The sequence below is a fragment of the Pleurodeles waltl genome, chromosome 4_1, assembly GCF_031143425.1.
Source record: "Pleurodeles waltl isolate 20211129_DDA chromosome 4_1, aPleWal1.hap1.20221129, whole genome shotgun sequence".
Classification (NCBI taxonomy): domain Eukaryota; kingdom Metazoa; phylum Chordata; class Amphibia; order Caudata; family Salamandridae; genus Pleurodeles; species Pleurodeles waltl.
This window is the reverse complement of record NC_090442.1, coordinates 702,535,734-702,562,306: the sequence shown is the minus strand read 5'-3', so window position 1 is coordinate 702,562,306 and position 26,573 is coordinate 702,535,734. Positions and strand designations below refer to the sequence as shown.

Sequence of the window (26,573 nt, the reverse complement as noted above, 5' to 3'; positions counted from 1 at the left end):
AAGTTTCACATAATCGAGCTGACGGCCGCCATCAGCGCAAAGCAGGCACACAATAGGAAATAAAAGTTCACTCGCAGTGAATCCAAAAGTGCAAGTATCCATGTAACCCCGCAAAAGTGCCATTATCTATGTAACCAGCAAAAGCGCAATTACCTATGTAACAGGATCGATGTCATGCAAAGCCCTCGACTTCTGCCCAGCAAGATCGCGCTGCGAAAAAAGAGAAAAAATAGTCCAGAAACCGGACTGAAAAAATTGAGCCTCGTATATTTTCAGTACTTGGTTGCTGCACTTGAGGAGGGCTAAACACTGGAAAAGGCATGACTTATGCATGACTTTCACTAATGAAAGCAAGCAGATTTTAAAAGGCAAGCCCACAAACCAATGAAAGAGACTGACATGACATGGGCGTGGTTTGAAGCCCAAAGTGAGGTTACAACACGGGACGGAGCGCTTTGTGCTCGCCCCTAAAAAACAGTAAATTTAGATGTTGCAAAAGAACAGATGAAACATCAGTAGGTTAACATAGCAGATCTTACTGATCTTTTATTAAAAATCTGAACTAGAAGGAAAAAAGGTTTTCTCCTAAAGTAATCCAAAAGAGGACAAAAAAGTAGAAAGCACAAACTATTGTCAATTATATAATCTTTAAAAAAAAAAAACAAGCCCCAGATCAAAATATAGCAGTTCTCCACTTTCCTATCATGTCGCCTAGGGACAGAACACTCAGTCTAAATTTACAAAATGTGATCATGTCTGGGAGTGTTCATATTCTTCAAATAAGGCTCTTAGCCCCTAAGTTTTTTGTAGCAAGAAAGATATTACCTCTGAACCTCAATAAAACAAACTTCATATACAAGGTTCAAACCATTCAAGGAAATTTAGACTGTGCTACTTATCTATCTCTAATGTTTAAAGTGGTAGGAGACATCCAAATGTTGGGGAGATAAAGATTATAGCATAACTATTTTATGGGTTTAAACTATGGAGATGAACCAGCGCCCTAGAGAGAAGATCTTTCAAAGTATCTCTGAAAACTGCCCTATGATGAGTAGTCCAGAGAAGTGTCCAAAGCAGTAGAGGTTTCAGAAGAGCAAAGCGAGAGTGGCCTGAAAGAGAGACATTACATATTTGTTTTAATATTTTCTAATCAACAAAGGGTTTATTTTAGACTAACTCCAAAATTCCACCCTTTATAGTAAACAATAGATGGTCAGGGCAGCTGAAAAAGCGCAGTCACTGAACTTCTGGTTAAAAGACTATAAACTAGCCATGGTCGAAATGGGAATATTTCTAGATTTTTCCTTATGTTTAGGCCACTTGCTGGATGCAGCAAACTAGAATTCTAAATAATGTTCACTTTAAGGAAAAAACTAACTTTTAAAATGTTTTATTTGTTGCCCACCGCCACCATCTTAGAGATGTGTACATTAATGATAAGTTTGGATTTAGTAGAAATTCAGCCAGGAACAATTCAAGTCCATTTTATGTATGCACACAAAAAACTACATCAATTGCATACAATAATAAAAGGAAATAATCTAATCCCAGTTTGGGGAAGTGACACTCAATTCCTTTTACAACAGCATCGAGGGCATTGTTAAAAAAATGGAGGCTAATTTGCAACCTTGGAAAGCTCATTTTATATTGTCAAAATGTGTTTGTAAGGTTTCCATCCGGCCCTACTGAAAACAGGCCATAGTATTTGAATGCAGTGGTAAGCAAAACCGCTCCATCGTGCTTGGGTCAAAACGTGTTGTTTTCCTTATAACCAGTCAGGGCCTGTTCACCACCCTGAAAGCAGTTTTTAGGACAAGAAATACTAAATAATTGGTCTCATTTTTAAGGTGCACTTGTTTCATAATAATGACTTGGAAGCAAAGTGCCTGATCCACAACCACAAAACGTTATATGTGGAATGCCGCCTGAGCTTTGGTCAATATCGTGTGTTCCCTAGTCTTTTCTTGTAGCCTCTGAAAGACGAGTCTCCCCAACATTTTCCGACAGCAATCCAAGAATAATATTGTGTAATAGTTCCCTCGCTAGGAGTTGTCACGTTTTTTTCTATATGCGGATTATTTCCGCTCTCTGAAAAAACCCTGGTGCATTATTAGATCTAATTAGTCGATTAAATATTTTAAAAATAAAACGGGACCTCGAGACAAGATAATTACTGCATAAGTCCCTAAGAACTTTATCCGGGCCTGATGCTTAGCCCTGCTTCAAAAACGTTATGGCTTGCTCAGCTTCTAAGTGACAATGATTTTAGTTTAGAGGCAATCCTGATCACTTAAATTATAGAATCCATCGTGGTACCTGTCTTATCGAGTACCTGGAAGTGTGACACCCATGTCTCCGGAATTTAAAGAATGTTTGTTTAAACTTTGAGCCCTATTGCCTCAAACTATCAGATTCCAGGCATCTTTTTCCTGAATGACCTGATGACGATCTTCCCAATTCTTGGATGAAAATCTTCTTTTATAAGAGGAATATGCCACTGACAGCAAACTCCGTTTAGAAACATTTCTCCTTGCCGGACTAATGTTTTCTCCTAATGAAAACTACAGATCTTTTGTTTTCGTTCTAGGGGCCTAATTTGATACAGGGAGGCTCCTGCATGATTATGTAATACTTCTGCCAACCACAAGCAGAGTCCTATGTATGGCTTCACGTCGGAGTCGAAAGAAATAAAAGGAGGTCTCATATACAACAGGATGAAAATTGGAACTCACATTTTCTAAAATGAGGACCTGCCTCTGAGTTTTGACCTACATTTCTTCCAAACTAGATTTCAGTATTTTCATCCTAAAGTAACCTGAAACAAGATAATATGAAAAGTAACACATCTCACATTCTTACTAGTGTGCAGTCATAATCATTCTTAACAAGTACCCTATTCTCCTTCGAAGTTGTAGCTGATAAAGGAATGCCCATTCATCGCGAAACTTTTTTTGATTCTTTTTTAGCCTCTGATGCTCAGAATGTGTTCAAATGTTCATGTTTTTAAACGACGTGCTATGTTTCAGCACAAATTCAAATGTCCACAGCTCAAAAAGGCATAAACACTGAAAATACGACGAGAACATAATACCTAAAACACATCGTCACAGACTGACTCATACCCTGGCCTGTCATGGTAAACCTGCAGCCATATGGGAAACCTGGAAGCGACTCACCGAGGGAATTCTCTCCCTTTTAATCTTTGCTCACTCAGACTTGTACTTTCTTTCTGAAAATTGATGAAAACCTGATTATACCCCAACTTAACTAGGTTTCATCTCTGTGCCCCTCCTCTGTCACTCATAGCACCAGGGGCCATCCATGCTAATCGTGCGCTTTACAAAACCAGGAGTGAAATAAATAAAAAATAATAAGAGGCCCTACCACGTGCAGGACATGCACTATGCAACCTTTAACGCACGTTTAAATGAGCAATGCTATTTTATGTGGGCATTTGGCTGGGTCGTTATACATATGCCCGCATAGAAAGAATCATTGCCTTTTAGCTTGCAGAAATAAGTCAATTTTACCTTTAGCGTGGATGAAGGGAGGCCTTAACGCCAGTAAACATAGTGCAAAAAACAACCAGCCAGAAGCATAGACATTGTTTCTCTATTTTATTTTTCATGATGACATATAGTTGAAAGCTTGTATAAAGCAGCAGCACGTTTCAGCCGAGGGTTTAGCATCTTCTTGCCTCAGAGCACGTCCATGGATGGGCTTTAGACCACCCCTGCAGACTTCTGTTATATACGAGGTAAAGCACCCTGCTCAGCGCATTAAAAGGATATTAAAATGAGCACATCAGCTCACCATTTCTGTAAACACATACTCAAAAGAAGTTTAATGTAAAGCAACGTCAAAGCTTTTGAATGTGTGGGTGCCAGGTAGATAGACTTTTCTTCCAATATATTGACCATAGCAAAGTGGGAAAAAAACATATATATATATATATATATATATATATATCATCAAAAGCCAACGAGTACCGAATTTCAGTACTGAACTTTTAGATTAAAGAAATGGTTTCAAAAAGTTAGCCTTTGATTAGTTTATGTATAATTTAGAAACGCATATAAATAGCTATCATATACAATCCACGATTAGATAGAAAAGGAATGATTAATTAACCCAGAGATAATAGATTTAAGGCTCTACATCGTCTGTTAAAATACAACCACACTAGATCATTAAACTGTGCAGTGCTTTAGCCCCTTTAGTGCAAAATAGCCTAACTTAAACAAGCAACTGATCATACAATATAGTTTTTGTTGTTCAGGTTAGAAAGAGTATTACTAATTAGATGTCATTTACAGTAAACTGTAGTTCTTAAATTATAAACAAAGGACACAATTAAAGTGCTTTTGGTCTCTTGAGAAGCGCAGCAATCTATAACGATGTACTGCACATACTCCTGATCAGCCAGGCTCCCTGAATAATCTGGAGGGACGCACTATTTATGTCCAGAAAGGGAATGTATATTCTTTTTCTGCTTTGTGACAATCTCATTTAGATCCTTGCAAAACATGCATGGGAAGATTTCTCTGAGAGGGATGGGATCCATAAAGGTCAGTCTTCATTTTTGACTTTTAACCAGTCTAGTGCATTAGTTACATTGCGCCTTTACGCACTAGTTTTAATGCAATCTTTATGAATTCATATCCTCCGTTCTACTTATTAGGTTTTGTTGTTTTAGTGTTATTTTGTTTTTGTTGTTTTAGTGTCATTTATGAAAATATTCTCTTTTCTGCTAAATTGTTCTTGCGTTGTGTTTTCACTTTATTACTGTGTGAGTGATGGATAAATACTTTACCTGTTGCCTTTAAGATAAGCCTGACTGTTTTTTGTGCCAAGCTATCATAAGGTTAGCAGAGGCTTATCTAGTGATGTTAGTGGTTTACCTTGACAAGGATTGTGATTATTATTTGAGCTAGGTTCTCACCACCTCAACTACGACTCCAATTTCTTAGAATGTTTTTTTCTACTTGGTGACAAGCTCATTTGTTCTTGCAAAACATGCATGGGAAGATCTCTCTGAAAGGGGTGCCAGATAAGCATCCATACAACAACCCACAAGATGAGTACCTACAACAGATTTGAATTGTACCTTGGCTAAGCCTTAGCTTGGTTTGTGGTGGCTTGATCGGAAAGTATGTCTCCTAAATTTTAACAGTTGAATTCTTAGAGATTGTGAAGTATCACTAGTATCAGTAGGCCCAGCTTTCTGTAGCATAAAAGATACTCTTCATTTATGAGTGTCAACAAGGAATCTGAGAGTGCACGGGGGACCTGGCATTGCTATGCCAGAAGCAGCTTGTGGGCAGCTCCCTGAACAGCCATAAGGGAAAATTCAAGAAGCCTGGCCTCAACAGGTAATTCATCAAATGAAGGGCTCGCTGCCATACCTTGCCAGCAAGATCAGATACTAACCGTAACATCTATTTTCGTTTTCAACTAACAAAATAAACACTGTGAGAAACAAAATGGTACCTAACACCTCACAAAGTGGCAGGTTCCACCCAAAATGGCCTCACAGAACATATTTGCACTTACTACCCCAGATTTATCAACAAGCTGCAAAATACTTTCAAAATATTCTTCCAGTACAAATAATCGAATAATTTTTATCTGTCTGAAAATTTTAGCTTCTGTTGCTAAATGCATCTCTTTCAAAATATATTTTGCCCATAGCACTAAAAGCAGGACAGATCTTCCTGATTTGGGGTAATAGACCCTCCGGATGTCAATAGACCCCACCCCTGCTTTCCACCCTATCAAAATGGAAGAGGAAAGCACAACTCTGAAGGTGGTCTGAAATGGCTACTTTAATTAATGCCTGTCACTCAACATCTACCAAAAAAGGTGTTGGAAATTGAACGATTACAACAATGCTAATAAAGTGCAAGATCATTGTTGTACAGGGCAAAACAAAAATCAAGTGTGTGTCAAAATTGACCTTGGTTGTACCTTCTAGTATGCATGGTCAGCTCAAAAGAAGGCAAAGGCAAGGCACGGATTTAAGCATATTAAAGGACCTCGTTTGTAAATCAGCAAAGCATTTAGATAGCAATTGTCATCACGGCAATAACATATGAATCAAGAGAGCTACCCTTGAATTACTAGGTGGATAGGGTAAATCATCAAGCTACTTCAATGTTGCAACCAAATCTGACGTGGGTTGGAAAAAGAAAAAAGAAAACAACTATATATATATGTATATATATACATACACTGTGTTGGACTTTTTTGCTTATGCAGGCTCATCCCCAATCTTTTTGCCTCCTATTTTTCTGACCTGTTGCTGTTGGCATTTGAACTCTGAGCACTTTACCACTGCTAACCAGTGCTAAAGTGCATATGCTCTCTGTGTAAATTGTATGTAATTTGTTTATCCATGATTGGCATTTTTGATTTACTAGTAAGTCCCTAGTAAAGTGCACTAGAGGTGCCAGGGCCTGTAAATCAAATGCTACTAGTGGGCCTGCAGCACTGGTTGTGCCACCCACATAAGTAGCACTGTAATCATGTCTCAGACCTGCCACTGCAGTGTCTGTGTGTGCAGTTTTTACTGTAAATTCGACTTGTCAAGTGTACCCACTTGCCAGGCCTAAACCTTCCCTTTTCTTACATGTCAGGCGCCCCAAAGGTAGGCCCTAGGTAGCCCAAAGGGCAGGGTGCACTGTATGGTTAAGGTAGGACATATAGTAATGTGGTTTATATGTCCTGACAGTGAAATATTGTTAAATTCATTTTTCACTGTTGCAAGGCCTGTCCCTCTCATAGGTTAACATGGGGGCTACCTTTAAATCTGATTAAAAGTGTAGATTCCCTTTGGGAGCGGATGGACATGTGGAGTTCGGGGTCTCTGAGCTCACAATTTAAAAATACATCTTTTAGTAAAGTTGATTTTAAGATTGTGTGTTTGAAAATGCCACTTTTAGAACGTGAGCATTTTCTTGCTTATACCATTTCTGTGACTCTGCCTGTTTGTGGTTTCCCTGTCTGGGTCAGTTTGACAGTTGGGCTGGTTGCACCTCACACTAGACAGTGACACAAAAGGAGCTGGGGTGCAGTCTGCCTTTCCTGATGAGCCATCTGTGCTAGGAGGGAGGGGAGGAGTGGTCACTTACACCTGAAAGGGCTGTGCCTGTCCTCACACAATGCAGTCTCCGACCCCCTGGTGAGTGTCTGGGGCCTGGCCTGGGCAAGGCAGGATTTCACATTCACTAGAGACTTTGCTTTGAAGTAGGCCTACTTCAAAGGAGAAATTGGGTATAAGAAGGGCACCCAAAACCACAGACTTTAGAACACTTCTGGAATCAAGAGGAACCTCTGCCTGGAGAAGAGCTGAAGAGCTGAGGAGAAGTGCTGCCCTGCCTGTGACTGTGCTTTGTGGAGCTATCCTGCAGTTGCTGCTTCTGCCACAGTAAGAGGGCAAAGACTGGACTTTGTGTGCCTTCCATCTTGTGAAGAAATCTCCAAGGGCTTGATTTAGAGCTTGCCTCCTGTTGTTTGAAGTCTCAGGGATATCAAAGACTTCTCTCTGCCAGCACCTGGAGTCTCTGGAGAGACTCCTGCTCTGACAATTGGTGCCCTATCCAGTCCCTGGGCCCTTGAAAGGAAAGCTGGTGGAAACCCAAGGAAATCGACTTCGGACGACTTCGGACCGACGCCGCTGCTGAATCCGGTGACGCCGCCTGCACCCGACGCCGTGACCTTTGCTGGAACGCGACGATCTTCGCAGGCCCGACACCGCTGCAGCCCCACTGAAGTCCGCGACTCCGTGGAAGTCGCCGCACCACGTCATGACCGACGCCGCTCGAAGTGCGCAGATTCAATGCTTCGCACCGAACCCGCCATCCCCGACTTCGCGCATCGACTTGTTTTCACTCTTCACCAAAGGTACTGTACTTGGGGGTCTACGCGACTCTGTGTCCGGCACCGCTGGTGTCGACTTGTTGGGAATGACTCCGTCACGACGCCGTGTTAACACCTCATCAAAGCATTTTGTGCTTCTAATCGCTATTTTTGAGTTTAATCTTTAAAAACTCATAACTTGACTTGTGTATGTTGGATTTTTGTCATTTTGGTCTTGTTTTGTTTAGATAAATATTCCCTATTTTTCTAAACTGGTGTTGTGTCATTTTGTAGTGTTTTCGTTGAGTTACTGTGTGTTGGTAGAAATACTTTACACCTAGCACTCTGAAGTTAAGCCTACTGCTCTGCCAAGCTACCAAGGGGGTAAGAAGGGGTTAGCTGAGGGTAATTCTCTTTTACCCTGACTAGAGTGAGGGTCCTTGCTTGAACAGGGGGTAACCTGACTGTCAACCAAAGACCCCATTTCTAACACACTGCATAATACGCAGATCACCAACCTTCAATTAAAATATATAAAATATACTAAATGATCTAATTATCTAAATTATCATATGTCCTTTTAAGTACTGAATTACAGATCATGTTACAATTCCATCCATGCATAATTGATCATGGTATTCATCAGCTGGGACTTTGCACTGTGTATACCAAAGGTTTTCAACTGTGAAACGCACACCCCTGGAGGTCCATGGCTGTATTCTCGGGGGCACAAAAGGTTCAGCAAGTACTTATAAATGAAGATGGCCTGGAAGCACAACCTTATTTATTTGGAGTGCTTCCAGATTGTCTTCTTTTACAGGCAGCTAAGTACATAAAAATGTGTACTATTGCTGTGGGAACACAATATTCTTGTGCTGTTTTGTGTTTTTTCACCTCTAGTTAACTGCATAGAAAATATCCCACACACACCTTAGATGAAAAATAAATGAGATCACTGCATATAATTTTATGTGTAACTATGGAGTCACAGAATTGTATTCCTGATTGGTGCAGTGGGGAATAGTGACTTATGTGTTTATGGTGGAATAAGGTTCCAGTCTCTGACAGAAATCACCTTGAACATATGTCATTATTTTTAAATTGTTTGACGCTCAGTATGACAGGCTGCAGCAAAATGATTTATTATTTAAGATACGACATAATCAGACTTTGCTTAGTACCAACATTTTTATGTGCCCATTAAAAAGACGTGTTGCAGAACTCAGTCGGTAATACTCTTACACTACCTCTCAGAAATACTAAGGGCCTGATTCTAACTTTGGAGGACGGTGTTAAACCGTCCCAAAAGTGGCGGATATACCACCTACCGTATTACGAGTTCCATAGGATATAATGGACTCGTAATACGGTAGGTGGTATATCTGCCACTTTTGGGACGGTTTAACACCGTCCTCCAAAGTTAGAATCAGGCCCTAAATCTACATCACCATGAAGCTTCAAGATGATCGATCAATTCAAGCCCATACTGGCTCCAAAGCTGCCTTTGCATTTGGTCATCAACCAGGTGCACACATTTACATTCCTTTCAGGTAACAGGCACCATGGTGAGAAGACATTTTACTGTTTTAGCTCTCTGCCCTTCCCTACACTTCACAAGAGGGGAGCCCTGCCCCCCTCCCTTTTACTTTCAGCAAGAGGCTCCTCAGGGTCTGCATTCACAGTTAGGTGACAGGGTGTTTTTTTTTTTAAAGTATATAACTGTTTGCGAAATTAAAACAAACATGGACAGAGTGGTCCCCATAGACCCCGCCTGCTTCTACCTCTGTTTACATGCAGATTTAAGCTTAGGAGTGATGTCCCAGTGGAGTGGGCAAAGGAAGACAGCCTTTAGGTATCATTGTCACTGCAGGTACAATTTTACTGGGTTCCATGGTGGTGAGGGGCCAACTAAACCACAATTAGGGCCGTTTTGCTATCATTCCATTCTTACAATAGGATACAGTCCACCCTTGCTGTGTCATTGTTGCTTTGGGCCTTGCAGCATTGGACCAAGGGAGGAAAATGTGGAAGCAGAGGCGACACCATTGCTTGAGCAGCGGAGAAATGGCAGGGAGAGTGATGGAGAAAAACAGGGGCTGATGTTTTTAACAATGGGCAGAAGGGACAAGGAAGTAGCTTGAAGCTGGTGCAGTGGCACTGGGGCCTAAGAGTGTGAAGGGCTCACTGCCTCACAGTTATGACTGTCTAACTTCACAAAAGGAGCATCTGGCTTATATTCTTTGCTAGACTTAGAGTTGCAGGCATCCTTCGTGCAAATGGGGAGAGGCAAAACACCTGGAAGCTATGTTTTTCTGGAAAAGACCGAGAGCCTGTTACAAGATTGAAGTAATGTCCAAGCATGATGGGGAAGGGGTAAAAGAGGCAGAGGAGACAGCTTGCTACTCAGGGTTGCAACTGTCATTAGTGCAGCAGGTGCTGTTGTATTGGAACCCTGGGGTCTGAGGGGCACACATCACCCTATTTATGCAAGCAGTGCTTATTGAGCAATTTCTGTTTTGTTGGATGTGTTTGCTCTTTTGTAAATGTTGGACCTGGCCATTTTTGCAGGGTTTCCCACAGATGTTTGCCTTCCGTTGCTTCACCCATTTTGTTGGCACTCTGTTCACTTTTTCCTGATAACTAGTGGTAAAGTCCTTTAGCTCTCTAACTAAACCATGGTATAATTGCTATTTATCTGATTGGTACATTTAATTTACTTGTAAGCCCCTAGTAAAACGGACTACATGCAGGCAGGGCCTGTAAATTGAATGCAACTAGTGAGTCTTATTGTACCACCCACTGAAGTAACCTTATAACAAAAGTGTCTCGGGCCTCCTACTGCAGCCTGTAGTGCAGCTTTAAACTGTTGTTTAGACCTGGCAGAATACACATTTTTCCAGGCTTAAACCTTCCTTTTTAATACTTATAAGTAACTCCTAAGATGACTGCCTCAAGTGACCTGGCTTGTCCCCCAGAGGACTGCCTCACTGCTTGATGCCTTCCTTGTTTCCCAACTGGCTGCCCATGCTACCTGACTGACACCCAGGGTCAATTGGCTGACCTCATATCTGAGTCATAGGGGCACAAACTCCAGAGGCCTCCCTGAAACTGAACCTGCGGGAGTCCTGCTGGCCTCTGCTGGAGTACGTTCCTGATCCCCATGAGGTGCCTCCTCAGGTCCTGGACACTTTGCTGGTTATCAGTTAAGTTCCTCCTATGAAAGGAGGTGAAATCCTGGAGCCTTGAGCTCTTCCCAACTGCAAACGGGCCCACTCATGTGGAGACTCTGTTGCTCACAATGTCCACCAAAGTAAAGTTCCGGTGAACCTGACTCGACATGCTACGGTGACCGGCAATGCAAGATCTGCACTTTGAGTTAAAGCAATGACAGCATGCAATGAACACCAATGTGAAGATCTATAAATTACTGTCTACGATGTCCACCCAGATCTTCGCACTACTGCGGTGACCGTCTATGATGCCAGCCATGCTCTATGTGCTACAGCAGCAAAGATCCAGCTTCCCCCACTGCAAAAGGAACTCTTAGTGCCAAACTTAGACAAGGTAACTTTTTCAGTAATACTAACCTGGTCCCTGTGTACAGTCCGTGCTCCATTGCAGTCGGCCTAAATGTATGGCTTTCCCGGGATCTAGCACAACCATATAACTGCAAGTGGCTCTTTGTGTTGTAAGGCATTATATTTACCTAAAACTTTGAAACTGCAAATCTCAATTTCTACGGATTGGATTTTTGTCATTTTGGTATCATTTTAATTTTTATTGTTTTTATGAAAATTTACTTCATTGTTCTACAATTGTTTGGGATTTTTCTTATGTTCTGTTTTGACCTTATTACTGTTTGTGAGCTGCATAAATACTTTACATTTTGCCTCTAAGTTAAGCCTCTGTGCCAAGCTACCAGACAGAGGATTAAGTACAGGTTAACTTAGTGACTTTTGCGGTTCACCCTGCCAAGAACTGTGGTTGTTGCTCGAGTAGGACTTCCACCCCCCTCAACCAATAACTCTGTTTTCTAACAATAAGTTTCATATGTTTTGTGGATTATGAGCTACAGCAAATGTACCCCCAAAATAATCTATTGAGCCCTGTTCCCTGTACTCTGCCCTGCCCCTCCCCCTCCTGCAATCCTTGGCATAAAGTTTTGGTGAGGACCGGACTTCAAAACATTTAGCTTAGGGGGTGCTCAGAGCACAATTGTTTAAAGACATCTGGTGTACACAGTGACCCTAAGAAAATTTGTGGATGAGGTGTTTCAGTGGTGTTCTATATCCTCACCTTCTTCTGGACAAGCAACTTTCATGGATTAATGGGACCAAAACTCCAATTATATTTCTCAAACAAGATTTGCAAAAGCTGAGTAGATAAGTACACTGCTCTCAATATAATATATATTACACTAGGTGATTCGCCTCCCCAAATAATATTAGACAGATGCCAATCCAAACCAGAGTATCGTCAAAGGCTTCAGAAAAGACAGCAACTTTAGACATGGTAAAGCACACCTAAAGTATATTTGATTATTCAGGGTCTTTGAGAAATATTGAGATTAAATCAGAACACTGCCTTATTTTTTCCAAACAGGTACTAATTGCAACGTGTTCGAATGAAAAAAAAACAATACTATAAATTACTATAAATAATTCATATTATGTTTAGCTATTTGTGTGTTGTGCAGTGTATTTATGTTTTTCAACCCACATCACTCTTCAGAGGTCACTTTTTTGGGGACAACATTGTAATGGCTTGTTGATCACCCACCTGCTCCTTCTCCTGAGTGCCCAAATATATATGATCTGCATGTGGGACATATGGACAAGTGCTCTCTGTGAAACAATCCATATTCTTTCCAATATGTGCACATACATTCCACGCACAAGTTAATTAAAAATGTATGGATAGGGACAAAAGAGGTCTTCCTACGAGGCCCCATTCAATTGCATGTTTCCAGTACAGTGTTATGCCTTTTGAAATGAGGCCTGCAAAACTAGACAACATTATTTGTCTACTGACTGTAGTGATTTGTACATTTTATATCCTGTCTAATTTATGTCTCAATCACAAACGGATTATAAAGTTCTGTTCTGTTTTCTCTGCTGAAGAGTATTAGAGGCGCACTGCTGATATTTCTCATTTTGTTTCTTCAATTATTTATAGTTTGTGCATAGCTTATAACACCGTTTCAGCATCAAATATAAAAAAAACCTCATAAAATAGTGATTATATCGGTAAATTAATGTAAAAAAAAAAAAAAAAACTTGAAAAAGTCTAAATGACTTGCTCCTGGCAGAAGTTCAAACACGATCGCAATCATTTGATGACAAAGAGCAGAAGGGTACAATAAAATGAATGCATGGTGCTATGACATGTTCCAAATTGCATGTTGAGATTACCGTTGGACAAGAAGAGAAAGGCTTCATTCCCATGGCGGTGCAAGCTTAAAAACGATTTCTTCTAAGTTTACACTTTACATCCATCATTGGTTGAGCAGGAGGTAAAACTAGTGATGGGAAGAGAAATGGCGTGGCCCATCTGCAGAATGTGATGAGGGGTGGGGGCTCTGGATCTCCCATACCGCACAGATACCCTTTGTCCTTGGGCTCAGGGGGGCCGTCAGTGGCTGCCGGGGTGTGGGCTGCCATAGGAGCTGCATGAGCCAGTGTTATGCTTCTGACTGAAACCTTTAATTGCTCCGCGATACTGTGTGACGTTAGGGCCTGGGGCTGGTGATGGCAGTCGAGGACCAGCTGAAACATAGTGGTTGTCTGGAGTCCTGGCATCGGTGAAGGTGAAGAAGGGAGAGGAAAGGGGACTTTGCAGGTGGGGAGACTACGACAGAAAGAGCATAGGGTGGCGCGTGGGATACGTCGGGGGCAGGGCCTTAACCAGGCACAACTGCCAAGCAGCGCTCGTGGCCTGCTGCTTCCGGTTGAATGGGCTAGTTAGTTTCGTGTAGTGGGCGAAGTTAAGCTGGAGTCGTCTCCTTTTTGTAAAACTCCACGTTTCACAAAGTTCGTAAAAATCATTTCTAAAGTTCAGAGTAACCCCAGTTTGCAAGTTCGCACCTCTAAACCTGAGGGCAGAGTTCATTTCTGAGAGTTTTGCACAATTACTTACTGAAAAATAGGCACAGGTGTAACTGTAAATCTTGTTTGCGCTTGTTTTCCCCATTTATAGTTAACACATCAAGCACACGATGAAACCCATTGCAGACTGGATTGGTAGTAATGGACTTAAGTGCGTTGTTTCACTTAATGCTAAAATGAGGTCCTTCACTTGACCACTTCAGGACTTCACTGCATCAGGCTGTAAACGGCCGCCGAGATTGTTGCACCTCAGGTGCTGCGCGGCAGCAAGCAGGGGCATTCCCGATGCCAATCGGGGCCCTTGGCTCGTCATTTTCGATTTCGCACATTGCCACTCTGAAGTTCAAAACAAGCATTTGCAATGCAATAGGTCTCGCATTTGCTCGAGTTAGAGCTATTAGAGTTGTAAATTCTTAACTGGACTTTTCTTGCCACATAAATTCAAAATAAAAAGTAAAATAGTTGACATAAGCGAGCCAATTAGAAGCGCCACTGTGAGCCCGAAGGAAAGAGACAGCTCGCAGACAAAGTTATGGGCAAAAGTGCAATCATCCATGTAACAGGGTTGATGGTCAAGGCGGTAACAAAACCACCTTAAGGAAGGACAAACATAAAGCATTTACCAACGAAAACAAAAGGATTTTTAAAAGGCAAGCCCGCGAACGAGTGATGGGCGTTTGGTGGGCATGGTTTAAAGCCCAGATACATGCCAACATGTTAGAAAAGCAGCGCTTGCGCGCTGCTTTGCTCGACCTAAAAAAAACACAGCTGTGAGCACAGGTTATGTGACCTGTCCGATTGAACCGTCCAGAGGTATCTCCGATCCTGATACAGTCCTGTATGCTCAGTGACCTTGTGAAATGTCCATTGTGATTATATCAGCATTTAATCCGTATTTTGCTGGGGAAATGCTTTACTTAATCTACTGGCGAGCAATGGTCTCGTTTTGCCCAGAAGACACCATCATTGAGGACGGGCTATCATACTTCGAGGACGGACTTCCTAGTTGATTCAGCTTCCTACTTGTCCTGTCACCCTGAGAAATGAACTGTTGAAGGAAACTAAATACAGGCAATTTTTAATTGCAGATAGGCCCTGCTGTTTTGCTTTCATCGTTGATGGGTGGCTACTGAGTGGTGAAATTTCTACTCACTGTCCAACATTCCACAATTTGTGCCCTGTACTAAATATATTGTTTTTTAACATAGTTATTTACTTAATGTATTATTCATTTTTTGTTTCTGTGCTGGTTTTTCATGATTTTTATTTACTCTTTAATTTTCAAAACGTGCCCAATTGTACTGCACTAAGTCAAATGAGGCGTTGTGTACAAATAAAACGTGAAACTTCTCAGCTTTGTGCACCTCTTTGTCCTTCACCAGAAGCAGAGTTTGCCACACCAAGGCTTGGCAATCTGAACAATTGACCTGCATGATTCACGCTGTGGCATTAATTTACTGAGCTACCATAACAGCTATATCTGTCCCTACACATTTGAGCCGCCTCTTACTGAATTTCAAAACAAACTGAGGACCCATGTTTGAGCAACCTCACTAAGCCCTGCCCTGGCTAGACCCCCACCTGCTGAGCTCCTGCGTACATTCCTGGGTGATACAAATCACCATAACATATCTGCTGATAACGTTTATTAGCTAGTGACCTTATCACGCAGAGACACTCACAGTGATATGATAATCTTTATTACTTGATGAATAAAAATCATTGCAACATGTTACATAATAAAACACCCATACTGGGCAGGTAAAACCAACTACACAGACCATGAGAAAGTTACTTTAAATGCATTAAAACAATGGGAGCAAAAGTTAGATCAAGGAAAAAAAAAAAAAAAAGTACAATACAGTCAGAAATAACCATGTGAGTTGCAAGAGCAAAAACAAATTCATATTCTAACATGGTGCAGAAAGGTCATTTACAGTACAGTGAATAATTTTAAAAGTCTGATTTTATAAGAAGATACCAAGCATAGAATACTTAAAATCCTTTGCTGCCTCAAACATGGCAGATGTTGCGGCCTGTTAGTCTCGAAATACAAAAAGCAAGAACTAAAATCGGTGTGCAGCCAAGACCCTCTACTTCCTGATTTGCTTTTACTCAGACAATTGCCCAGACTCGGCTCTGCCAGCTGCTTGTGAAACAGCTCATTCACAGTGAAGTTGCTAATGTGCTTGCTGCAGGGAACTTTGTGTGGATGTAAGCGGTAGATTACAGCCTTTAGGTCTACTGAAAACATTTTACTCTCACATGTGTTTCTGAGATTGTGGTGTAACCTTCAAGCAGGGCCACTGGAATTATGTGACACTAGAGAACCAAATAATGTGGGAAGGTTGACTTAATTATGCAGCAAGAAAAGTCAAATTATGTGACAATGCACCAAATTTTGTGATAGTAGTACCTCATTATTTTGTAATTTTTACGTCAGTACTATTTGGGCAAAACATTCACCTTATTAGTTCCAGATTAACACCAAAATACAGCAGTACACAAAAATGACCAGTCAACTTTAGTGAGGGGCTTTCAACTGTGTGACAGCATGTATTGCTGTATTTTTAGTAACTTTTCTGTCGTTTGAACTATAAACAATTTTTTGTTAAAATCTGCATATTATGCAGCAGCTTAAGGGTTATTTGGCAAATGCAGCAAATCTGTAATTATGTGGAAAATGCTGAAAAATCACATAATTCCAGGGCCTTGCCTTCATGTCACAATTCCCCACCTTTGCAGATAGCACATTTGCTTATACACCAGCTGCAAAGACCTGCGTCACCTGTGGAAAAAATATCTATCTGAATATATAGAGCTAACTCAAACCTATATTCTTCTGAGGGTTACAAAATGAGCACAACTGAGTAAAGTAGTCATTATTATTCGCCTCTGACTGTGAGAATATCTTTTCACTTACTGTGTATGCCCTGGTGAAAATATGGAATGGCAGCAAACTTACATCTGCAGAGAAGGGAAAAATCTGCCCAGCGCTGAGTGCCCCAGCAGATCCCCACCTTCATACAACATACATTCCTTAACTGTATGCTTTCCTTTGACCCTGCACAGCACTCCACCACCTTTTCAACCAGGTTCATGCTCTACAGATACCACATACATACATTTATTTTATGTCTTCGGGCTGGCCTACCTGAAGCCCTAAAGAGTCCACTGCCCCTAAGAGTCCTGTAGGTCTGCGACACAGTCACTTCTCAAGTGAAAGCCTGTCATTTCAATTTTGCCCTTGACTGACCTGAAATATCACCATCTTTGTGTTTAACAATTCTCCCCAGGCCAGGCGCTTAGAGGCCATCAGTCTTCATTAACACTGTGTAGACAGGCCCTGGCCTCCTGCCCCAGGGTCCCCTGGGGTGTTCCTAGCATGCCAGTAAAAATAATGAGGTCCCTACCCAGAGAATCAGAAAGGTATCAATCTAGCAGCAGGGGAAGCCATGTTTTCTTCCTTTTGTAAAGAGCAGATCCCCAGCATCTACTAGTGTGCGGGACTTCTGCAAATTAATGGCCTGATAGTTCCACGCTTGCTTTTTTCTAATGACCTTGTTTTGGGTCACAGTGAGTTCATGGGCCAGAGGTTAACACAATTTACAAGCAGAAGTTGACTGAAACTAGGTGAAAGAATATAAGGTGAGAAAAAAGGCCCAGGGAGCTCTTCATATAAATAGAGTGACATATTTAGCTTATTCGCATGGTATTCATGAGATGATTGGGGCTGGGTGAGGGGGATAAAATGACGTGTGCTAAAAGGGACAGAGAGAGAAGAGGTTTCAAATCACAGCACAGAGGCTTATTTCTTTGTTGTTTTGAAGTAGATATACTTCAAAATAATGATATTGAGATTGTGACAGTTTTAGTAGATTAGAAAGAAGGTGAGCCTGATTTCTGGCTCCATTATATTCTCAACTCAAAAATTAGGCATTTGCTTTGGTGTGACCCTGAATATAGAATCCATAGTGTCCATGGGACACAATATCCAGGTCAATATATTAAAATAAAATTTCGACATGTAAGTCTAGATTTTCTATACCTAACTCCACATATATGTGCCCACCCTGAGTGTGCACCAAGACCCAGGGGGAAACATTATTTACTAAGGGCATGTGGGAGGAGGGTGGGCATATGAGCGGAGAGGGACCTTCTAGTTAGACTGAACATGAGTTATCTTTTTTGTTGATTTTTTTTTTCACTTATTGTGGTGTCCGGTTTGTTTGGTAAATATATGTGCGAGCATCCTAGCAGTTCCTAAAGACTAATTAATGTTAGTTAAAACAAAAATGCATTTTCTCAGTGTGTCTGAAATGAGTTTGTGTATATCTCGGGCCAGATATATTTATATAGGATAACGTCAGCGCCTAGATCCCCTTGTATTCCGGGGTTGGGGCAGCCACTTTATCCCGTGTAACATTTGTGAGTGGACGTATATCAAGCCAGACCTGAATGTGACCCATTTACACAATACAGATGAAAAGTGAACCCCACGTGCTTTGGTTGTGTCATATTCAATTTCTTACCTACAAACGGGGGAGTCTATTCCCGAGCGCGAGGGGCCTTGATCTATAAATAATGTGAAGCCCTGTCGGTTGCTTTCGTAATCAACAATATGCTTTCTTGCGCCTGGCCTGTTAATATTGGAAAAGAACATGGTTTCCTTCAGACCAATAGTGGCCACCCCATTCACAAACACCGACCGGTGCAGATGACTAACGCTCCTAGCGCTTGAATCCCGGGCCTCCTCCACACATCTTCCTCGTACCTCCGGGGAGCACGGGCCTGTTCTGTGCCTGGCGTGCAGTGCTCTTTAGCACCGAGATCTGCTGCTCCTGGGCACCCACGCAGCGACTTCCTGTCACCAGCGCCCCCTGAAGTCGTGTCTCACTCCCCGCCTCTCTAGGGGGTGTTCGGGGAGGGGTCCGGCACCTCACCTACAGACTCGCGCTGCCCGCGGGTGCTTGTCGCCTCCGTTAGTGGGGGGTAAAATGAGTAATACAGCCCCCAGTCCCCATCCAAGGCCTTAGTGCGCCGTGGAGTCAGCCGCATGAGAGACATGTTCAGGGTGTTTTGCGGTGCGTCACTTAAGCTGTCTAACGGCGCCTGACTGCAAGCCGGGGAATACCTGCTGACAGGTAAGAAAAGGTAGGAGAAAGAAGACGGGAGGAAGAGGGGGCGCGGAAACAGAAGGCGAGGAAGAAACTCGATAACTTGACAGAGAAAAGAAGAGTGCTGACTGGAATGGGAAAGAGAATTAAAGGTGAGAAGGTGTGTGAGGTGAAAAAGATTAGGGGTAGACAGGGAAAGTGAAGTGGGATCTGGACACAGAAAAGAGGGCAGAGAAGGGGGGTGATGGGAGCAGGTATGCAGACGGGGAGGGGCACCCGGGTAGCAACCGAGAGAGGAGAGGGAGACGGGGTAAGAGGCCTGCGAGAGGCAGACTAAGGAAGGGCCGCGGAGGGGAAGGCTGTGGAGGTGAAGGCGGTGGGGTGGAAGGGAACCCTACAAGTCGAGGAACGGAGTGGAAGGATAGGCACACAGGAAGGGGAGATGGGTGTTAAAGGACACGGCGAAAAGGAGAGGAGCGAGGTAGGGAGGAGCGATTAGGCCGGGTCGTAGACATCGGGGGTATGGTAGTGAGGGCCAGGGTGCTACAAGGGAAGAGAGAATTATAAAATCGAGAAGAGAAGGGCTGGGTTGGACTGAAAGAGAGGCGACAAAAAAACAGAAAAAAGACGAGAGGTGGTCTATACCGGAGAGATAACAACAGAGAGACACGGAGAGTTGAGAAAAGGGAAGGAGTGGGCACAGACATGGAGAGATGGAGTAAAGTGGAGGAGGCCAGCGACGGTAGCAGCTCTAGGAGATGGTATGTGGGCTAAGGGGCTCGGGCAGATGCCCCCTCCTCGAATCTCAGCCCGAGAGACCCAGAGCTCTCTCGCCCACCTCCGTGAACCTCTGGAGTTCGCCCACCAGCTCTCCTCCGAACCCTCTGAGGTCAGGGTGCCACCTCTGGGGGCACACACATTCTTCTTCGGACACAAGGTCAAACACGGGTCTGTCAACTCTCCCGATGGGAGCGCGGGCCATCCTGTTATCCCCTCAAGGAATCTGTGCACACCGATACCACCCGTGTCTCTTGCGTTGACCTCTTCTTCATTCAAGAAGGCGGCTCTGCGCAAGGGAGAGGGAGACCTGGGTGGGGCCATGTTGGCACGTTGGATCTCGCCTACCCTGACGCCCTCTCTCCAATAGAGCGCCTGGTCCAGCAGCAGAACTAAGCCTGGTTCTGTTGGAGGAAAAAAGGGATAAAATGATGAACCGTGGTAAACTTTGCTTCCCATCAAGCTCTGCCGAAATTCCTGTCCGGCGACAGAGGCTTCATGAGCAGGGTAGAGGGCTTTCCAGGAACTGAGCTGAGCTGGACCACATGACCCTCTCTGACCCCACACTGGTGCCTCTAACCTCGGTCTTTAGTCCAACGAGGACCGTAACCACCGGTGTCTGTAGCTCACGAGCGTCTGTGGCCACTGGTGTCCATCTGCATTCCAACGGGGTCTGTAGCCACTGTTCTATGTAGCCAACAAGTGTCTGTAACCCCTGATGTCTGCATTCCAACAGTGTCTGTAGTCCACGAGTGAATTTAGTTCCTGGAGTCTGTAAAAACTGGCGCCTGTCTGCATTCCAGTGGGGTCTGTAGACACTTGTGTCTGTAGCGGACGACTGTCTTTGACCTCTGGTGTCTGCATTCTAACCGCTGTTGTCCGTAGGTCAGAGGTGTCTGTAGCCTCTGGTGTCAGTATTCCAATGTGGTCTGTAACCACTGATGTCTATGGCCCACTATTGCCAGTAGCCCCTGGTGCCTGTATTCCAACAATATATATGGTCTACAAGTTCATTTAGTCCCTGGAGTCTATAGCCAATGGTGTCTGTAGCCACTATTATCTTCATCCCCACGAGTGACTTTACTCACTTGTGCCTGTAGCCTACAAGAGTCTGTAGCGACTGGTGTCTGTAATCCACAAGTGCTTGAAGTCACTGATGTCTATAGCCCATGGTGTCTCTTTAACAATGGTGTCTGCAGCCACTGGTGTCTACAGCCCCAAAGTGTCTGTAGCCACTGTGGTCTGCATTACAATGATGTCTGTAGTCGATGGTGTATGTAGCCCACTGGTGTCCGTAGCCACTGATGTCTGTATTCCATTGGCGTCTGTAGTTAATGGTGTCTCTATTCCACCGATGCCTTTATTCCATATGGGTCTGTGGATCACTGATATCGCTATTCCAGGGATCTGGGAAGTCCACTGTTGTCTGTAGTTCCGTGGTATCTGTTGTGTATTCCACCGGTGCCCACGGCCTACTGAGATTTGTAATCCTCGGTTACGTGGGTCATGGTGTCTGTCGCCCACGATCTGCAGCTTGTTTAAGTGTAAAGCAACATGTTAAAAAGTCCAGGCGCCGTGTGCGGGGCACAGAGCTGGCATCGGTGGGTCGTGCGCTGAGCCCTTCCTTCTCTGCAGACTCGAGTCCGTGCCCTCCTCGCGTCCCCTCTGCTGTTTCTGCGGTTCACTGCTCAGGCTCCCATGCCAGCTCCTGGTTTTCTGCTGTGTGTCCCCGGCCGGGGTGTGCAGAGCACTGTGATTCCAAGAAGGGGGGCGGGAGAGGTCCAGAAGGGCGTCAGCAGCAGGGGGAGGGGCAATCGCATGCACATGACGCCAGAGCCCAGAGAGCTCCCAATGGCGGTAGCTTCACAGAGCTTCGGAGTTTAGACCCGAGGGAGTGGTGTGTGTCCGTCCGACCGTGTGTATTTTGTGTGTATGTGTGTCAGGGAGGCGGCGGAGGAGTGCTCGAGCTGAATGTGATATGAGCAGTGCAGTCTTTCTCAACCCAGGGCTATGCTCATCCACCGATCATATCAGTTTTACTGCCTAACAGACAAAAATCCTAATTATTTCCGCTGAAATGCATTACATACGAGTTGCCCCGTACGCGGCCAGCGAGGATACCGTCCTCAAGTGAGCTATAATTTTGCAAATCCTACGAACCTAGTAGCATGGGCACACGGGCGCTGTATGAGCTTTAGTTTGTACTTGGGCTATGTGCTTTTACCAACAGACATGGCTAGCTCTCATCCGCAGGCGCTCTACCCACTAAGCTATCTCTCTCTGTGGTGTGGTAGTGTGTCAGACGTCATTCTGTCCACGTCGCACACAAGAACAGGCCCCCAGGCTGGTGCTGATATGATGCACCGCACACTCCCTTCCCCAGGAGGTGCCATCGGACCAGCGAGTTTCATTGGACAACAAAGTGGAGTTTTGTCGTGCCTACGAAAAAATATTATGCTTCTTGTCTGAGCGGAGTCTCTAGTATGTGTTCTTGACTTACAGTGCAAACCAGTCTAGCTGCTCAGCACCACCACTGATATGCTAATATATATTTTAGAAGCTACATGTTCAGGGTTGTACATGGAGCATGTACGTTTGTAGATCAAAAACAACTCGACGACCCTGTTGCGTGTGTTTGTGGGGGCGTGGGGTGGGGTCGTTAATTGCGTGACCTTTAAACGTGTATCTTATTAAAGTACACGTGTGGCATTAGTGAGAGACTGGTCTAATTACAGGTTTTTGCACAGCTGCTGTGGGTATGTGAACTTCAAGGGTGTAAAATCTTCACAACTGACGAGCTTTTCCTCATATGTTTTGAAATCGTCGGAGCAATATATTTTTTTGTTATTGGTTTAGAGTGGCCTCAGTTCCACCTTCTAACTGTTGCTCTGTCTGCAGACATAAGAAGTAAGAGGTTTAATTCGGATGCTGGTGTGCGCAGACCCGGCTTTGGAGTCCGCAGAACATGGGCCAGACTGGGGAACAGCGCAGTAGCACCGCGTATTATTTGGCTCTGTGAAGAGTAATGCAAGTGACGGCCACCGAAGCCATTTGCGCTAGACAAGGCGCTCTTGTCGTTCACACAGGATTTGGAAGAAGCTGTAAAACACCCTTCCCCGTTTTGTATTGTCTGAGCTAGAGAGCCCTCTGTGTGCCCGCACCCCGTGGCTGACAAACACGACGCTCTTCCTGCAGAAAGAGGAGCCGCTGCAAAAGAGCAGATAAAAAACATCAGACAAACCGAAACACGGAAGTGGCGGTTTCTGCCGCGAGTCCCTCCTCTGCTAGCACCCCTGCACTGTGCGCGGCAAACCCCACCCCCACCGCCACCTCCACACCTGCCCCCGTCCGCGTGCGGCTCCTCTTCTCTCCTCTGCTGGCCCAGATACAGGCGCGCGCAGTGCCGCTTACCATATCCAACGCGTCCGCGCGCTGCTCTTACTGCAGACTGGACACCCCACGTGTTTACACTTAGACCCCGCTAACTGCCATGTGGTCAAGAACAGGAATCAATCTATCTATCTATCTATCTATCTATCTATCTATCTATCTATCTATCTATCTATCTATCTATCTATCTATCTATCTATCTATCTGTCTATCTGTCTGTCTGTCTGTCTGTCTATCTATCTATCTATCTATCTATCTATCTATCTATCTATCATAGATATGCATGTTGATTGATGTTTGCAGGAGTCTTTCTATATATTTGTCTATAATATCTATAGGTCTATGATATCTGTCTATGACATCTATTATATCTTATCTATGATATCTATCTATGATAGATAGATAGATAGATAGATAGATAGATAGATAGATTTGAGTGTCTGCTGCAACCATGTATATCTAGACTTGTAGCGCTGCATTCTTGGGTAATATGTGTTGTATCCCTTCTAAATGGACCCATCCTTTTGCCTCTTGCCCCCAGCCGACCTCCTGGTCAGTCACCCCGTCCTCTACCTCAGCACAGTACGATGTCGTTCCCGCCCTCACACCTCAGAAGCGGGTTCCAGGATCAGCTGTTGCACTTTGCGGATTTTCACGCTGAGCACTTTCTTCGCTATTGGAACAGTTAGCGCGGGGAAAAAACGCCGGCGGTGCTCGACCCACGTCCCGCTGCGTTTCATTCGCTGGTGCACTTCCAGGGGCACACAAAGAAACGCGAACTGGGCTCGGAGGGGGCCCAGATCGTTTTTTTCCCGAGAATAAATCATGGCATTCCTGCTTTCCGGCTCCGTCCCCGCCATATTGAAAGTGACAGATTCGACCAACCCTCAGCATTCGGAGGGTGGAGGGGATGAAGCACGGGAGCTGGTGGGCCGAGGGGCTCCGGGGCTGAGTGGCTGACGGTCCGAGAGACAGTGGGTCAGAGGAATTGAAGAGCCGAGGTAGTGGGTTTGTCCAGGCTGAGAGGCAGGGCTCCGTGTGGCTAGGGCCTGAGGCATTCATGAGTTAGGGTGGGCGGTTGCGGGAATATGAAGGACTAAGGGGCGAGGACGTCAATCTAACGTACAGATATTTGATATCGTTTTTCCAGTTCGTTTCAACATTAAACGTATCACCAAAATCTTAAAACTAGCGCAATAAACTCGAGTGTGCGTCTGGAACCTCAAAAGAGCCGTGCACATAACACCACCTTCCTTCTCTTTGGGGCAAAATATACATTGACATTTTTAACACTCACACCCCGCCTGGAAATAGTTTTCTTAAACTGGTGTTAACGTATTTGGGGGAGGGGTAATGGGTGGGGGGGGGGGGTGCCCCTAAGTCTCTCTACCAGATCATCGTTGTCATCATCTTTGCTGGGGACAGATGTCAACTGTTACCGATACACATTGAGACCAAGATCATGTTTATAAATTTGAGATGGTGCTACCGTGCCAGGACATTGATGCAATCGTGTCTATGCAATATTAAAACTGAACCACTGCACCTGATCAAAACTAAAAAAAATGCTAACTGCTCCTGCCCTCCAACCCCTTTGCCACCCTTCATTGCGTGGAAACAAAAGAAAAAACACCAGTGAAAAAACCCACCGAAAGCTAAGCGACAATCGAGGCGGCACACGCTGCAGCCAAGCGAACACTTTGCAGAACTTGCTCTCAGCATTTCTGTTTTCAGAACAGAGAGAAAAAAACAGCCGCCTCCGATCAGGAAAAACACCCCGCACAAACCGACGCTGAGTTCTGGGTACAAGGGGCCCCGGGGCCTTGGTGGAGGGTCCTGGCAGTGAACCTTACCTGCTGAAGTTCTGCCCCCGTAGGTCTGTTTCAGGCCGCCCTGGGCAGGAGGGTAAGAAGGCGAGCTCTGCCTCTCTCTCTTTGCACAAGCCTTATTCCAACATGGCATCCGCTCAGTGCGCATGCGCGCTGCCTCCGTTTATTTCCCACACACAAGTCTCTCGGGCGGCTCCTTCAGCGACCCTCTTCCAGTGTTTGGAAAGTGTCCCTGTTCGAAGTGAACTGCGATGAGCGCTCTCCCTACTGCCAGTTGGATGTTTATGGTTGGATCCTTTCCAGGCACTGCCAGAACACAGTGCCAGGCAGGCAGCACAGTGCTTTGAAGTCCCGCGCGTGGTTAAAGTCCCTGGAGGCAGTAGATGTGGGCGTTCAACTTTTGTGTCAGAGAAACGGGTACTGGCTGTGCCTCCTGAGAGACATGGCAGCTAGACGCAAAAGCACTAAAAGAGACAGACAGAAAAGACCCACAAATGATGTGTTAAATAAAAGCTACTTCTCTTGCTTGGTTTCAACAATTAGGAAAGCATGGAAGGAAAATACACACCCAGTGAGTGACGTCGAAACATAAAACATCGGCATACGTCGTGGTCATTCAGAAATCGTCCAGTTGGGTGCACTGGCTGACAAGCTTCAGTGGCGGTACTTTTTACATTATATTTTAAATTGTACAGGAGTGACTTTAGGTGCATATTAAGTTTCCTTTCGTAGGAAAGGGGATATCCTCACATCTGTCTCCCTTCATCAGTCCCAAACTCTTACTAAAACAAATTGGCTACTCTGATCCCAGCTCTTCCTGCAACAGTGCTCCCTCTTTGATGCTCCAAATCGACGCTTGAATCCTGCCATTGTAGCCATAGGACGCTAAAATAGCCCACTAGACTTGGGAAGTCGACCCGTGCCGAGAAGTTTGAAGGTCTCGGGCAGGTCTGCGTGTTAGTGTCCCGCCAGGCTCGTTTGAAGAGTCACAGAACGTGGTGGACTACTCATGGAAAGCAAACCCACAAGAAGTCCTACTTGTGGACTATTAGGGAGATCCCCAGACCAATTTTTTTACCCGAAAAATTCCTCTTCTGTGAGTTGTTAATTTGTAGAGTTGTTCCTCGATCTCCCGGGAGTTAAAATGTCCACCACCTGTCCTGTGACAGCTAAAGTGCCGTGCCCCGTGCTGCGTCATCAAACAGCATCCGAATCCGTCTTCTAGAGGCACTTTCATGCAACCCTTTAAGAACACGCTGTTAATGTTAATGGGGCACCGGATAGGTGTCCCTCCCCCGTCAACTGCCCTACTTTGTCCCAAACCCTGCACTTCTCTCGCGCCCCTTTTAGCACGTCTTCTACATCGCTCCTGTGCCCCTCTTGCATTTCCTTGCACACCCCCAGTGCTTTCTCGGTCATCCCGTGCCCCAAGTGTACCCATTGGGCACCCCTAATTCACTTGCTGTGCCTCTTACCCGTGCATCTACTGCCCCTCTGCG

At 44.5% G+C, this 26,573-nt stretch overlaps 1 protein-coding gene across 3 annotated transcripts in view; it reads right to left on the bottom strand.

The window, feature by feature from the left end:
- Nucleotides 1-25,235, bottom strand: part of SFMBT2 (Scm like with four mbt domains 2) — an 872,139-nt gene extending 846,904 nt beyond the window's left edge. For all 3 annotated transcript variants that reach the window (XM_069229268.1, XM_069229271.1, XM_069229269.1), the window contains exon 1: nucleotides 25,099-25,235. The gene's annotated coding sequence lies outside the window, so the exon portion shown is untranslated. The remainder of the gene's footprint in view (nucleotides 1-25,098) is intronic.
- Nucleotides 25,236-26,573: the final 1,338 nt, after the last annotated feature.